A 13,665-nucleotide genomic window follows, 5' to 3' on the forward strand; every position below is an offset into this window, starting at 1 on the left:
TTTAAAATTCCGTTTTGCAGTTTGTTACTTAGGGGCACATTTACTAAGGGTTGAATTTCGAAGTGGTAAAACTTCGAAATTCGAGCATCGAATTGTAAAAATTCGATAGTCAAAGTTTTTTTTATTAAGTTTAGCAGTTTTCGATCTAATTCAAATTGTTAGATTGAACTTAGAAATCGTTTTGATTCAATCGATCGATTCAATGATTTTCAAAAAAACCCTTTGATTTCTAAAAACGTATAGATTCAAGGAGGTCCCCAGAGGCTAACATAGCAATTCGCCAGGTTTAAGGTGTTTTTTTAAAAGAGACAATACTTCGATTTTCGAATGGTCGAATATTCGAAACTTTTTCAATTAGAATAGAAATTTGGCCTGTTCGATGGTCGAAGTACCCAAAAATTACTTCGAAATTTGAAGTTTTTGAATTCGAAAATTCACTTAGAATTCACTTCGACCCATAGAGTTGAAAGAGTTTTACATAAGGAATGTGGTGCAGAACAAGAATTGTAAGTCTTGAAAATTTTTGAAACAGCTGAAAAATTTGTGAAATGCCAAAGAATTTATGCAACACATTGTCCATGGGTGTTTTTCACAGGGTTTTTTTTCCACGTACAATGCATTGAAGTCAATGGCCATTTTTTCTTTTTTACTGCAATTGTTTAAAGATATAAATAATAAACCAATCTACACTAGATGGATATCTGGAGGAGCTTAACAGTCACAACTTCTATCATTACCTGCAGTGAGCCTAGAAACAGACATGAGGAGGGACAAAGATGTTGCATTGATTTACAAGTAATACAATATATATCGCTGGATACTAGGATCTAGTGGGACCCAATTAAGTACTTGTTAATGTATTTAGATTAGTGTATAATGCATAAGTCCATTAATTATTTAAATACACAAGGGAAGCCACCAGATTAAGTGACTAAAATACTCCGTTGTTGTTCTGCAAGATAAATTCCTGTGACCATCCATTTTAAATTTAGGAAAGAAAGAAAGAAAGAAAGAAAGAAAGAAAGAAAGAAAGAAAGAAAGAAAGAAAGAAAGAAAGAAAGAAAGAAAGAAAGAAAGAAAGAAAGAAAGAAAGAAAGAAAAAAAGAGAATTGTTTGAATTGTTTTATTCAGATCCATTTGTAGCATATCAAATATGTTATAGTAAGGTGGTAATTTATCAAAAATCTCTGTCAGCTGCTACCAGGACTGTCATTTTGTATAACTTTTTGTAAAATTCAATAAATTGTATTGCTTAGAAGGCTGCATATTCCCCAGTCTCTACAGGCATTGGGATTTAAAACCTTTTAAAAGTTTACCAGTTATTGTGAATGACAGAATGGAATCAGCAACTAGCCTTTATGGCTGCACTCAAAGTCTTGGCTGCCAAAAGGGGGGGGCACATACAGACCTGCTGTTGCCATAAATTACTTTGAAATTTGAAGTTTTTGAATTCGAAAATTCACTTCGACCCTTAGTAACCATTTGTAACCCATAGAGTTGAAAAAGTGGATAAACTGATGCAAAATAAAAAATGTTTTCAATATAGTTAGTTAACTAAAAATGTAATTTATAAAGGCTGGGGTGACTGGATGTGTAACATAATAGCTAGAACACTACTTCCTGCTTTGCAGTTCTCTTGGTAAACAATCAGTGACTTGAGGGGGGGCACATGGGTCATAACTGTTGCTTTTGAATCTGACATGCATGCTAAAGATCAATTGCAAACTCCCTGAACAGTTATGTCCCATGTGCACTGCGTATCTTGACAGCGCTATATAAATAAATGATGATGATGATGATGTGCCCCCCCCCCTTAAAGCCCCTGATTAACTCAAAGTTAGAGAGGAAGTTATGTTCTGTTTAGGGATGGACGAAATTGACCCGTTTAGTTTCACCAAAAACTTGCTGGCGGCAAAATGTCGCCAACCCCAATTTAAGTCTATGGGTGTCAAAAAAATTTTGTTGCGCGTCTTTTTTTTTTTGACGCACGTCGCCATACAAGTCTCTGGGTGTAATTTCCATGTCGAAACAAGGTGAAAAAATTCGCCCATCCCTAGCTTCTGCTCACTCCAGCCTTTAAGGATTACATTTTTGACTAACTATATTAGAGACATTTTTTTATTTTGCACAGCCAATCTATTTACCCATTTTTTATTTTTAAACTGAACTGTTCCTTTAACTCACTAAAATTATGCATTACATCTAGTGAAATATCACGGAAACCGGAGAGTCTTCAAAATGTGGGTTTATTTTATCACAGCACTACATGTTTCGGACCTCTAGGATCCTTCCTCTGGTGCAAGTTACAAACAGTGTAATTGAAATGACCTTTTAAACACTTCTTTTACCCATAATCCCCAGTGTATCCACAGCTCCATCTGGTGGCCAGCGGAAAGAATGCATCAGCATAATTACAAGCATATGAATACTATGTTGCCATCTATTCAATAAACACCAATAGTACTTCTTCGTAGTGTTACAAATGTATCAATAGTAATAAGGGTTTTCCTCACCACTTTAGATCTGTTACAAAGTTCATATGTATTCAGAGTCATCCAACGTGTTTTCCACTGTAAGAGATATATATCAGTTAGTATTTTACGTTTAAATAAAAAACTTTTTTACAAAAAACATTTCAGGCTCCAGGCCTCATTAATTCCAAATGGTTCAATGCAATTTAACCTATCCATCCATTTTGCCTCGCGTTGCAATAACATTTTTTTCCTGTCTCCCCCTCTTTGTGGTCTTTCAACTTGTTCAAGAACCATCCACCTTAGGCTTGCTGCATTGTGTTTGGCTATATTGAAGTGTTTCCCCACAGGTGTATGTGTTTTCTTTTCAGTTGGATTAAATGCACCTATGGACCTCTTATGTTCACTTATACGAACACGCACAAGGCGTGAGGTTTGTCCTACATAAAGCATCCCGCAGGGACATTTCAATGCATACACCACCCAATCTGAGTTACATGTACAATATTGTCTTATAGGAATTTTATTGCCATTGTGGGGGTGTGTAATGTAGTCTCCCTTTATGATAGAATTACAGCTGCTACAATTAAGACAGGGGAAGGTACCATTCTTAGGTGTACTTAGGAATCTAGTGGTGGGTTTCTGTGTCACGATATCAGCTCTGACCAAATGGTTGGAAATATTCCTACCTCTTTTATATGAAAAGAGTGGGCGTTCACGGAATAATTTGCCAAAATTGTGGTCATGTCCTAAAATGGACCAATGCTTTCTAACGATTCCTTCAATTTGTTTACTGAGGACACCGTATTCAGTCACAAAGGGTATCCTTCTATCCCCTTTATGTGTTTTCTTTTCTTTCAGTAGTGTCGTCCTAGGTAAGGCTAGGACCTCATCCCTAATCTCACACAGGGTGTCTTTATTGTAGCCTCTGGCTGCAAACTTATTTATTAGTTTCTCCGCGGCATCCAAATATTTTATGTCGTCTGAGGCTATTCTTCTCACCCTTAAGAATTGACCTTTGGGAATGCCTTTTATAGTGTTGGGGGCATGGAAACTGTCAGGCCTTAGTATGTTATTTCTTTCTAAGGGTTTGCTGTACAATTCAGTAGTGATTTGTCCAGCATCATTGTTCACTTTGACATCAAGGTAGTGAATACTGGTAGCACTGTATTCAGCAGTAAATTTAACTGTTGGATGTTGTTTATTTAAGTAATTTTAGGAACTCCAACAGTAGTATCTCAGGAGCCGGTCGGCAACGTGTACCCGCAAAGAAAGTCACAGCGCAGGCCTGTGCAGAGACAGTTCTTCCAGTCATACTGAACGAGGTAAACGATTTGATTATTAATTTATCGGATCACGCCTTAACCCCTACTGAACGTTCTGTCCTTAACAAAGGGCTGGGGTACATTCCCACACAGAAAAGTGACTTATTCAGCTGGAAGATTGACTTTTACAAATTCATTAGGCGACTTAAGCTGAAAATGTGTTTCCTGAATAAAGACCGTGACCCCTCGAGGGAAACCACACACAAAAGTGACTTACTAAAAAATAAGAGTGAATACATTCCAGATATTACATCTGCAAAATTAGAAGTGTTTGAAAATGTTGTCTTGCATGAAGTATGTTCACTATGGCAGAAAAAGAGTAATAAAATGTGGGGCACTAAAACTAACATCAGCAAATCTGAAAGAGATTCACTCAATGAGTTAGAATCTAATCCCAACATTGTTATTAAAAAGGCTGACAAGGGGGGCAGTATAGTAGTAATGAACAAAACTGATTATATTGCCGAGGCTTTAAGATTATTGAATATACCTGGTCATTACGTCCAACTGAACCATGATCCAACGTGGGAATTTAAAAAAAGTGTGGATGATGTTGTTATGGGAGCCCTTGAAGCAGGTTTAATTACGGAACAGACCAAAAACTTCCTAATTACTACACACCCACGTATTCCTGTGTTTTACATACTCCCCAAAGTACACAAAAAATTGGATAAACCACCGGGGCGTCCTATTGTGTCAGGGATGGGGTCTATACTTCAGCCACTATCCCAATATGTCGACACATTCTTACAATGTATTGTTGAAAAAATACCCCAATGTTTGAAAGACACAACGGATTTCCTGAGTCGTCTGGAGACAATAGGCAACATAGACCCTGAGTGGATCTTGTGTAGTATTGATGTGCAATCGTTATACACATCAATCCCACACGATGAGGGAATGCATTATGCTGAACAAATGCTACTCCTTGAACCAATAGCCCATCATAAAGTATATTTTCTATTGGAACTAATGGCATTGGTCTTAAGAAAAAATTACTTTAGATTTGCTGAAAATTACTTTATCCAGACACAAGGCACAGCTATGGGAAGTAATCTCGCCCCAAGTTACGCTAACATTTTCATGTGCATGTTAGAAAAAAGCATGATTTTGGAAAATACGAGATTTAATGATCAGATTGCCTGTTATTTCAGATATGTGGATGATGTTTTTATAATTTGGAAATCCACTGAGATACTACTGTTGGAGTTCCTAAATTACTTAAATAAACAACATCCAACAGTTAAATTTACTGCTGAATACAGTGCTACCAGTATTCACTACCTTGATGTCAAAGTGAACAATGATGCTGGACAAATCACTACTGAATTGTACAGCAAACCCTTAGAAAGAAAAAACATACTAAGGCCTGACAGTTTCCATGCCCCCAACACTATAAAAGGCATTCCCAAAGGTCAATTCTTAAGGGTGAGAAGAATAGCCTCAGACTACATAAAATATTTGGATGCCGCGGAGAAACTAATAAATAAGTTTGCAGCCAGAGGCTACAATAAAGACACCCTGTGTGAGATTAGGGATGAGGTCCTAGCCTTACCTAGGACGACACTACTGAAAGAAAAGAAAACACATAAAGGGGATAGAAGGATACCCTTTGTGACTGAATACGGTGTCCTCAGTAAACAAATTGAAGGAATCGTTAGAAAGCATTGGTCCATTTTAGGACATGACCACAATTTTGGCAAATTATTCCGTGAACGCCCACTCTTTTCATATAAAAGAGGTAGGAATATTTCCAACCATTTGGTCAGAGCTGATATCGTGACACAGAAACCCACCACTAGATTCCTAAGTACACCTAAGAATGGTACCTTCCCCTGTCTTAATTGTAGCAGCTGTAATTCTATCATAAAGGGAGACTACATTACACACCCCCACAATGGCAATAAAATTCCTATAAGACAATATTGTACATGTAACTCAGATTGGGTGGTGTATGCATTGAAATGTCCCTGCGGGATGCTTTATGTAGGACAAACCTCACGCCTTGTGCGTGTTCGTATAAGTGAACATAAGAGGTCCATAGGTGCATTTAATCCAACTGAAAAGAAAACACATACAGTACACCTGTGGGGAAACACTTCAATATAGCCAAACACAATGCAGCAAGCCTAAGGTGGATGGTTCTTGAACAAGTTGAAAGACCACAAAGAGGGGGAGACAGGAAAAAAATGTTATTGCAACGCGAGGCAAAATGGATGGATAGGTTAAATTGCATTGAACCATTTGGAATTAATGAGGCCTGGAGCCTGAAATGTTTTTTGTAAAAAAGTTTTTTATTTAAACGTAAAATACTAACTGATATATATCTCTTACAGTGGAAAACACGTTGGATGACTCTGAATACATATGAACTTTGTAACAGATCTAAAGTGGTGAGGAAAACCCTTATTACTATTGATACATTTGTAACACTACGAAGAAGTACTATTGGTGTTTATTGAATAGATGGCAACATAGTATTCATATGCTTGTAATTATGCTGATGCATTCTTTCCGCTGGCCACCAGATGGAGCTGTGGATACACTGGGGATTATGGGTAAAAGAAGTGTTTAAAAGGTCATTTCAATTACACTGTTTGTAACTTGCACCAGAGGAAGGATCCTAGAGGTCCGAAACATGTAGTGCTGTGATAAAATAAACCCACATTTTGAAGACTCTCCGGTTTCCGTGATATTTCATGTTACTGCAGTGGAGATGGCTACTCTACTAACCTGTTGAAGAGTCAGACTATTAAGTCATTTGGAGGATCTAGAGGGAATAAGAACTTATCTGCATTACATCTAGGCTGTGCGATAGAACCCCGGCTGCCATTGCAAATGGACTGCTGCCCCAGCATGGCCAAGGCCTGTTCAATACCAGTCTGAAAATCCATATTGAGGATATGAAAACCTATTGGGTTAAGGTGTACACCATCTCTCCTGAATAATGGGTGATTGTCTCTTTCCATCTCTCTATGCCCTAAAGCTACACCCCCAATTATGTTGACAACGAATGACACAGACATGTTCAGTTTTTTACGTGCTTTATCAACAGCATTGTGGTCCCTAGCACCCCCACCAATGCTGTCTAGATGAAATCTCTGACCGCACCACTAACACACCATTGTTAAAAGCACAGCAACAGGCCAAATTTTGCTTTATTTTATAGATTAAGTTCACATTGCGGATTTGGCCAATGTCATTTCCACCAGCATGGATAAGTAGGATTCTGTAAGTTGTATCACTTCAGGAATAATTTGCGACCATTGTAAACCACATATTCCTCTCCACCTTATATGTGCGCCTATGGTTGTCAATAAGGTTCACCACTGTAAACCTTATTGTCGACCATAGGCGCACATATGAGTGGCCAATAATCCATACACATACAGGTGGAAAACCTGGTAAGGATTGAAAAGAAAAATATTAATTGAACTTAAATGGTTACATTAGATGTGTATGTATATAAGATCTGAAATGGTTGGATTGCCATTTACCAATGTTCTTCAATTCTTCAGATGATAAACCCAAACAGTTAACCTCTGTTGCAGCCCCCATGCACCCCTATGTGTGTACCACATGCTAAAGGTTCTAAACCTATGGTGGAAAAAGCTAAACTAAAAAATGGTTGGAACTGGTAGGCAGATAGTGGGCTGCTACCTAAATAGAGTAAAGGGCACGGGTGAGGGCGTCGTAAATTTATATAGAAGGACAATAGTGCAAGCGGGCATAAATCACCACCTGTGGACAAAAGAGTAACCAGTGTGATCTTTTTCCCTCACCTGTCTTTTTTGAAAAACCTGTTTATAATTTTTTGGACATTTTTACATCTGATATGTTGAAACCACCAGGTGTTTTAGTACATGGGGAAGCTAATTCTCCTAACCTGAATGCACTGTAAAAGGCAAGGGCAAACACTACCTTAAAAAGTGCTGTCTCATATTCATCTCTGCAAATGAATGGAAGTGAAGCTATTATGTTCACCATTTATCATTCTCTTTATAGCAAATTATTTTCTCAAATCTGTCCAGGCCATAAGCTAGAAGAGAAGGATAAAGCAGTGCGTTACACACCATTTCAGCTAATTTTCAAAAACAAGGGTCCACAAGTGAGTTGAGGCATTGTTTCCTTGTATATTGTCTAAAGGAGCCAGGCATCTGAATTCTCCAAACTGCTAACGGGAAAGGGCATCAGCAATGCTATTTTTAACCCCTGGGACATGATGTGCTTTAAAGCAAATGTTTAAACATAGGCATTGAATAATTAAAGCAGATTAATTACGGATGGTGAAGGTGAAGTCTGTTTGTTAATATTACTCACTGGTTAGTAAGGTAGTTACCCCAAATATGGGAAGCAACCATTATAGGAAACAACTCCCAACATGTCAAGTTACGTATGATGTCATTATCTTTCCAAGAACGAGGCCACTTTTCAGTTCACCACGGTCCCTTAAAATAAGCACCCATTATTACACTGCCTGCTGCATCAGTGTACCGTTCTAGTTAAAATTATATTTTTCACTCCATTGCCAAAAAGATCTACCATTATATACCGATAGGTATTTTTAAATTTATATAAAATTTTTTAATATAATGATTACAACATCGAACACCATGGGGCCCATTTACTAAGGGTCAAAGTGAATTCAAAAACTTCGAATTTCAAAGTAATTTTTGGGTACTTCGACCATCGAATAGGCCAAAATTTGATTAGAATTGAAAAAACTTTGAATATTCGACCATTCGAAAATCGAAGTACTGTCTCTTTAAAAAACTTTGACTTTGACACTTTGCCACCTTAAACCTGCCAAATTGCTATGTTAGCCTATGGGGACCTCCTAGAATCTATACGTTTTTAGAAATCAAAGGTTTTTTTTGAAAATCATTGAATCGATCGATTGAATCAAAACGAGTTTTTAGAAGTCGAAGGTTTTTTTTGAAAATTGTTTGATCGATTAAATCGTTCAAATCGTTCGATTTGAACGCTTTCTACGTTCGAACGATTTGAATTCGATCGAAAACTGTTAAATTTAATCAAAAAAACCTTTGACTATCAAATTTTTAAAATTCGATGGTCGAATTTCGAAGTTTTACCACTTTGAAATTCGACACTTAGTAAATGTGCCCCTTTAGTTGAGAGAGAGCGCCTCCTACAAAAGGGTCTGCCCATAGGCATTTTCTACATGCAAAAGATAGACAACTTAGTAAGGATTGAAGGTTCTTTAAAGTAATTTTCTTTATAACTCGACTAACTGCTAGAGACAATGATTCAAGCATTTCCTGTGGAAGCCTTAAAACCAGTTCTTGTTAATCTATTTCAATGCCTATAAAGGTTATGAACTCATGAGGGACCTCAATTTTCTCTTGTTTTTTTTTCAATTTTCCAATATCTTTATTTCATAATTTTTTCATAAAAACAAAGCAATACATCAAAAGATATATCTTATCATTTCACAATGTCAACAGACAAAAAGGAAAAAAAAGAAAGAGTAAATAAAAAACGAAAAAAGTAACAAATAATTGAATAATATTCAGTACATTAATCCAATGACATTCTAAGGTCAGGCATATTTTCCATATTTAATTACTTATATACATCCTTTCTATACTTACTAAGTCATATTGCTATGTTTAGACTCTTGACAGATATATTATTGTCTCACATATTACTCTATACCCTTCTTGATCAATCCCTACCATTACTCAAATGACAGACCATCATTTCCATATTTTATAATGTTTTATTTCTCCCCCTCTCTTTTTTGCTACAATCTCCTCCATGCATCTTAATTCTTCTATTAGTAGTAGAGTCATATAGCAAAAGGACTTGGGTAGCTTCTATATATGGCAATTTATCTCCATTTTCTCAAAAATACTTTGACCATAAATTCAAAATGGTTTAATTATCTCACACTCAAACCATAAATGGATATATGTTCCTCAGTTTTCTCTTGTGCTATGGGTACGCGATAATTTCATGACTACCGTGAACAACTTAAGTAACCATGAACATTCACTAGACTCGGCTGGACCAAGAAATAGGAAGTCGTCCAGGTAGTGAAACATAATCTGACTGAGCTACCTGGGAAGCCAACCATTCAAAAAAGCTGCTGAACAATTCAAATAATAGCAAGACATTGAGCATCCCAGGGTTAAGCACAAAATAATAATTGGAAAATTTGCATCCTTATAAATGAAAACAGTCAGGATGGGCAGGTAGGAGTCTAAAGGTGGACTCTATGTCTGATTTTGCCATAAGGGCCCCTTTGCCAGCATTGAGGACTAGCTCTAATGCCTTATCAAAGCATGTGCAATGCATTTGAGACTCCAATTCCATCATTGACAGATTCACCTTTTGGATAGGAAATGTGATATATTAAACAATATTTTCTCCTTCTTCTTTACTACACACAGTGGGAATACCCTGCAATTATAATATGGAGGAGACTCAAAGGGGCCTGCAATGCTGCCAAGGGAAATCTCTTTGTCCAGTTTATCTGCCACCACCACTTCTTCAATTCTAGCTACAGATTTCAGATTATCAGTGTACAAAGGCGATCCAAAATCCAACATCAAAACTGAAACTTAGAATAAGGGCGTCCCTACTGTTGGAGTATGTGTTTAACCATGATAGCATCATTTGGACACTCACCGGGCTCCTTGCCCTTTGGGTGTGCTCCTCCACAGAATAAACACATGTCAATATCAATCAGTGCAGAATGGCAACATGGAATTATGTTAGAGAGCAATATATACGTCAATAAAACCCTCCCCCACAGCGTTTCCATGTTGCTGTTCTATACTGGTTATAATATTGAAAGTACTCTGAAGGATGGTTAAGGGAAACTGTGAGCATAGGATAACAGTTTGTTATTTTTTTGTCATTGTTCATAGCTTTTTTATTGTTGGGTTATCAGGGGTTGCAGAACTACAACTTCTAGCTATGATCCTTGATACTATGTGGAAAAGTACTGGATGTTTTATGGCTTCTTTACAACCTTCAACCACAGTTGCAGTTTCACCAAATCATCACAGTCCTTATACCAACTTGACAGCATCACTTGACAGCACCTGCATGTACTTGTGTCTAAATCTACTCCTTGCATTTACATATAACTGCATCTGACTCCCCTCCTGTTCAACATTGTGCAAGTGTGCCTATTGACAGTGGCCAACAGACACATCCTTGCGCAGAGCAGATGCAGATGTCATTTTTTTTTTTTTAAACTTCAGTTTTATTTGCTATATTTGAAAAGAGAAATGGTCATGCAATGACACATACGACATCATAGGGATATGATTTCTCACACACAGGTGACATCCCAATATGAAAAGTACAATTGCAGATAAAATCAACCTCAAACATATAAACATGTCAACTATCAGTGCAAGTACAGAAAATAAATGGGAAAGGAAAAGAAAAAATACACAATGTGTTAGCAAAAACTCGAGATTCTATCAAAGTTGGTTATAGGTGTCCATGAAAGTGTACCATTCACCCCAAATTTCATAATGCAACTCCAAAGAATTATCTCTCTCTGCCGCCCCCCTCTCCATGTTACCTCTAATATTGATTTGGTTTAAGCATTCTTGCAACGTTGGAGTCGTAGCAGTCTTCCAGTATTTGGCTATGAGGGTGGTAGCGGAATTGAAAACATGAAACAGCACTTTCCTAGTGGTTTTGGCTATGCGTATAGGATAAATTTGTAGCAGGGCCACTTCAGGAACCATAGGGAGTTGTTGTGTGAGTAGTGGAGAAAGCACCCGAAAGATATGTTGCCAAAAGGTGGAGATTATGCGGCATTCCCACCACATGTGGAGTAAAGTACCCTCCTGTCCGCACCCTCTCCAGCAATTTTTGGGGTAAGTTGGTACAATTCTAGCCAGCCTATCTGGGGTTAGATGCCACCTATAAATCAGCTTGATGTGGGCCTCTCTATGATTGGTGCATTTAGTTGCTCCTTGGGGGGCAGCGAGTAGTTTCCGCCATTGCTGTATAGTATAAGATTTCTGGAGGTCCTGCTCCCATCTAATCATATATGGCAACTTACTATCCAGGTCCTGGGCCAACACTTGTTTATAACACTCTGAGATAAGTCGTCTCCCATTCCATGCTTTTTGGCATAAATATTCCATACTAGTTTTGAGTCGACTCTTTTTATAATCCCTGGATTGGGAAAGGAGCCAGTGAGTAATCTGAAGGTAAGTGTAGATGTCTCGTGGATTCAAAGAATATCTATCAGAAAGTCTCTGAAACGTTTCCAAGGAGTTCGCAAAATAAATGTCCTGGAGTTGTTCGATGCCTGCTTCAACCCAAGATGCTATCCGAATCTGTGGAATAACTGCAGGCAGAGCTGAAATTGGAAACAGTGGAGAGGGAAATGACCCAAAATTAAGTTTGTTAGCCATACGGTGCCATATTTGCAAAGTGTACCTGGTAGGGTAATGGAGGGCCAGGAAGGTTTGTTTAGCCAGAAATACTGCGTAAGCTGACGGTTGGCAGCATATCCAAGTTCGAGATCTACCCATTTTCTGTGCCCCGATTGGGCGTGCATTCGGATGGCCGATTCTAGTATCGTAGCTGTGTGGTAAGCCTTAATGTTAGGAATACCAAGACCTCTGGAGGTCCTAGAGTATTGGGTGATTTGGAATTTGATCCTGGGTTGTTTATCATGCCATATAAACCTATTAATTGTGCGTTGCAAGGCTTGGAGGTAATTGGGGGGCAGAGAGATTTGTAAAGTCCTGAATAGGTATAAAATTTGGGGAAGAAGATCCATTTTGGTTGCCACTATGCGGCCCAGCCATGAGATATGTTCATTTCGCCACTTGGCACAGTCATGGATCACCTTGTGCAACAATGGCTGGTAATTCAATCTGTAAATAGCATCAGGATTTTTTGGCAACTTAACCCCTAAATACGTAACATACGAATCTCGCCAAGTTAAAGGAGTGTCTGAGAGCATCTAGGGCTGGTTGCAGTATGTTTATGGGTAGTGCCTGTGTCCTAGAGGTATTTATTTTGTACCAGGAGACCTGTTGGAACCGTTGAAGGCAGTGCAAAACATTTGGAATGGTAATTGTAGGGTTGGTTAATGCCAATAAAATATCGGCTGCAAAGAGTCCAATTTTCTGAACCCCTGCCTGGGTAGCTAGGCCATTAATATAATGGGTGTGATCTAATTATATGTGCCAGTGGTTCAACCATAAGGGCAAATATAAGAGGCGAAAGCGGACACCCCTGGCGAGTGCCATTAGTGATATGGAAGGCGTCCGAGAGGGTCCCCGAAATGTTAACTTTGGCAGATGGTGTAAAATAGAGGGGTTGTATTGCCTGGATGAATTCAGGACTTAAAGCAAAGTGGTTCAGAGTCTCCCTCATATATAACCAGTGGACCCTGTCGAACGCCTTCTCGGCATCCAAAGAAAGAAGGACTGTGGGTTGTTTGGTTTGTTTAACTATATGCAACAAAGTATGAAAACGTCTCGTGCTGTCTGAGCGCTGCCTCCCCAGAATAAAACCCACCTGGTCGTTATCGATTAAGGATGGAAGCACATTAGCAAGTCGGGACGCTAGAATCTTGGCATAGAGTTTCAGGTCGGTATTCAATAATGCAATAGGGCAATAGTTTTGGCATAAGTCAGGAGATTTGCCAGGTTTCGGAATTGTCACTATGTGTGCCAAGAGAAACTCGGATTTAATGTAACCAGTGTCCTTGATATTATTGAACAGCATGGCTAAGTGAGGTATCAAAACCTGCCTGAATTGCTTATAATATAAGTTGGAGTAGCCATCTTCCCCCGGGGTAATGCAGATGTCATTTTGATGGAAATCATGAAATCCCTGAAATCTATCCCATAAATTCTAAA

This window comes from Xenopus laevis, chromosome 2L, assembly GCF_017654675.1.
Source record: "Xenopus laevis strain J_2021 chromosome 2L, Xenopus_laevis_v10.1, whole genome shotgun sequence".
NCBI lineage: Eukaryota > Metazoa > Chordata > Amphibia > Anura > Pipidae > Xenopus > Xenopus laevis.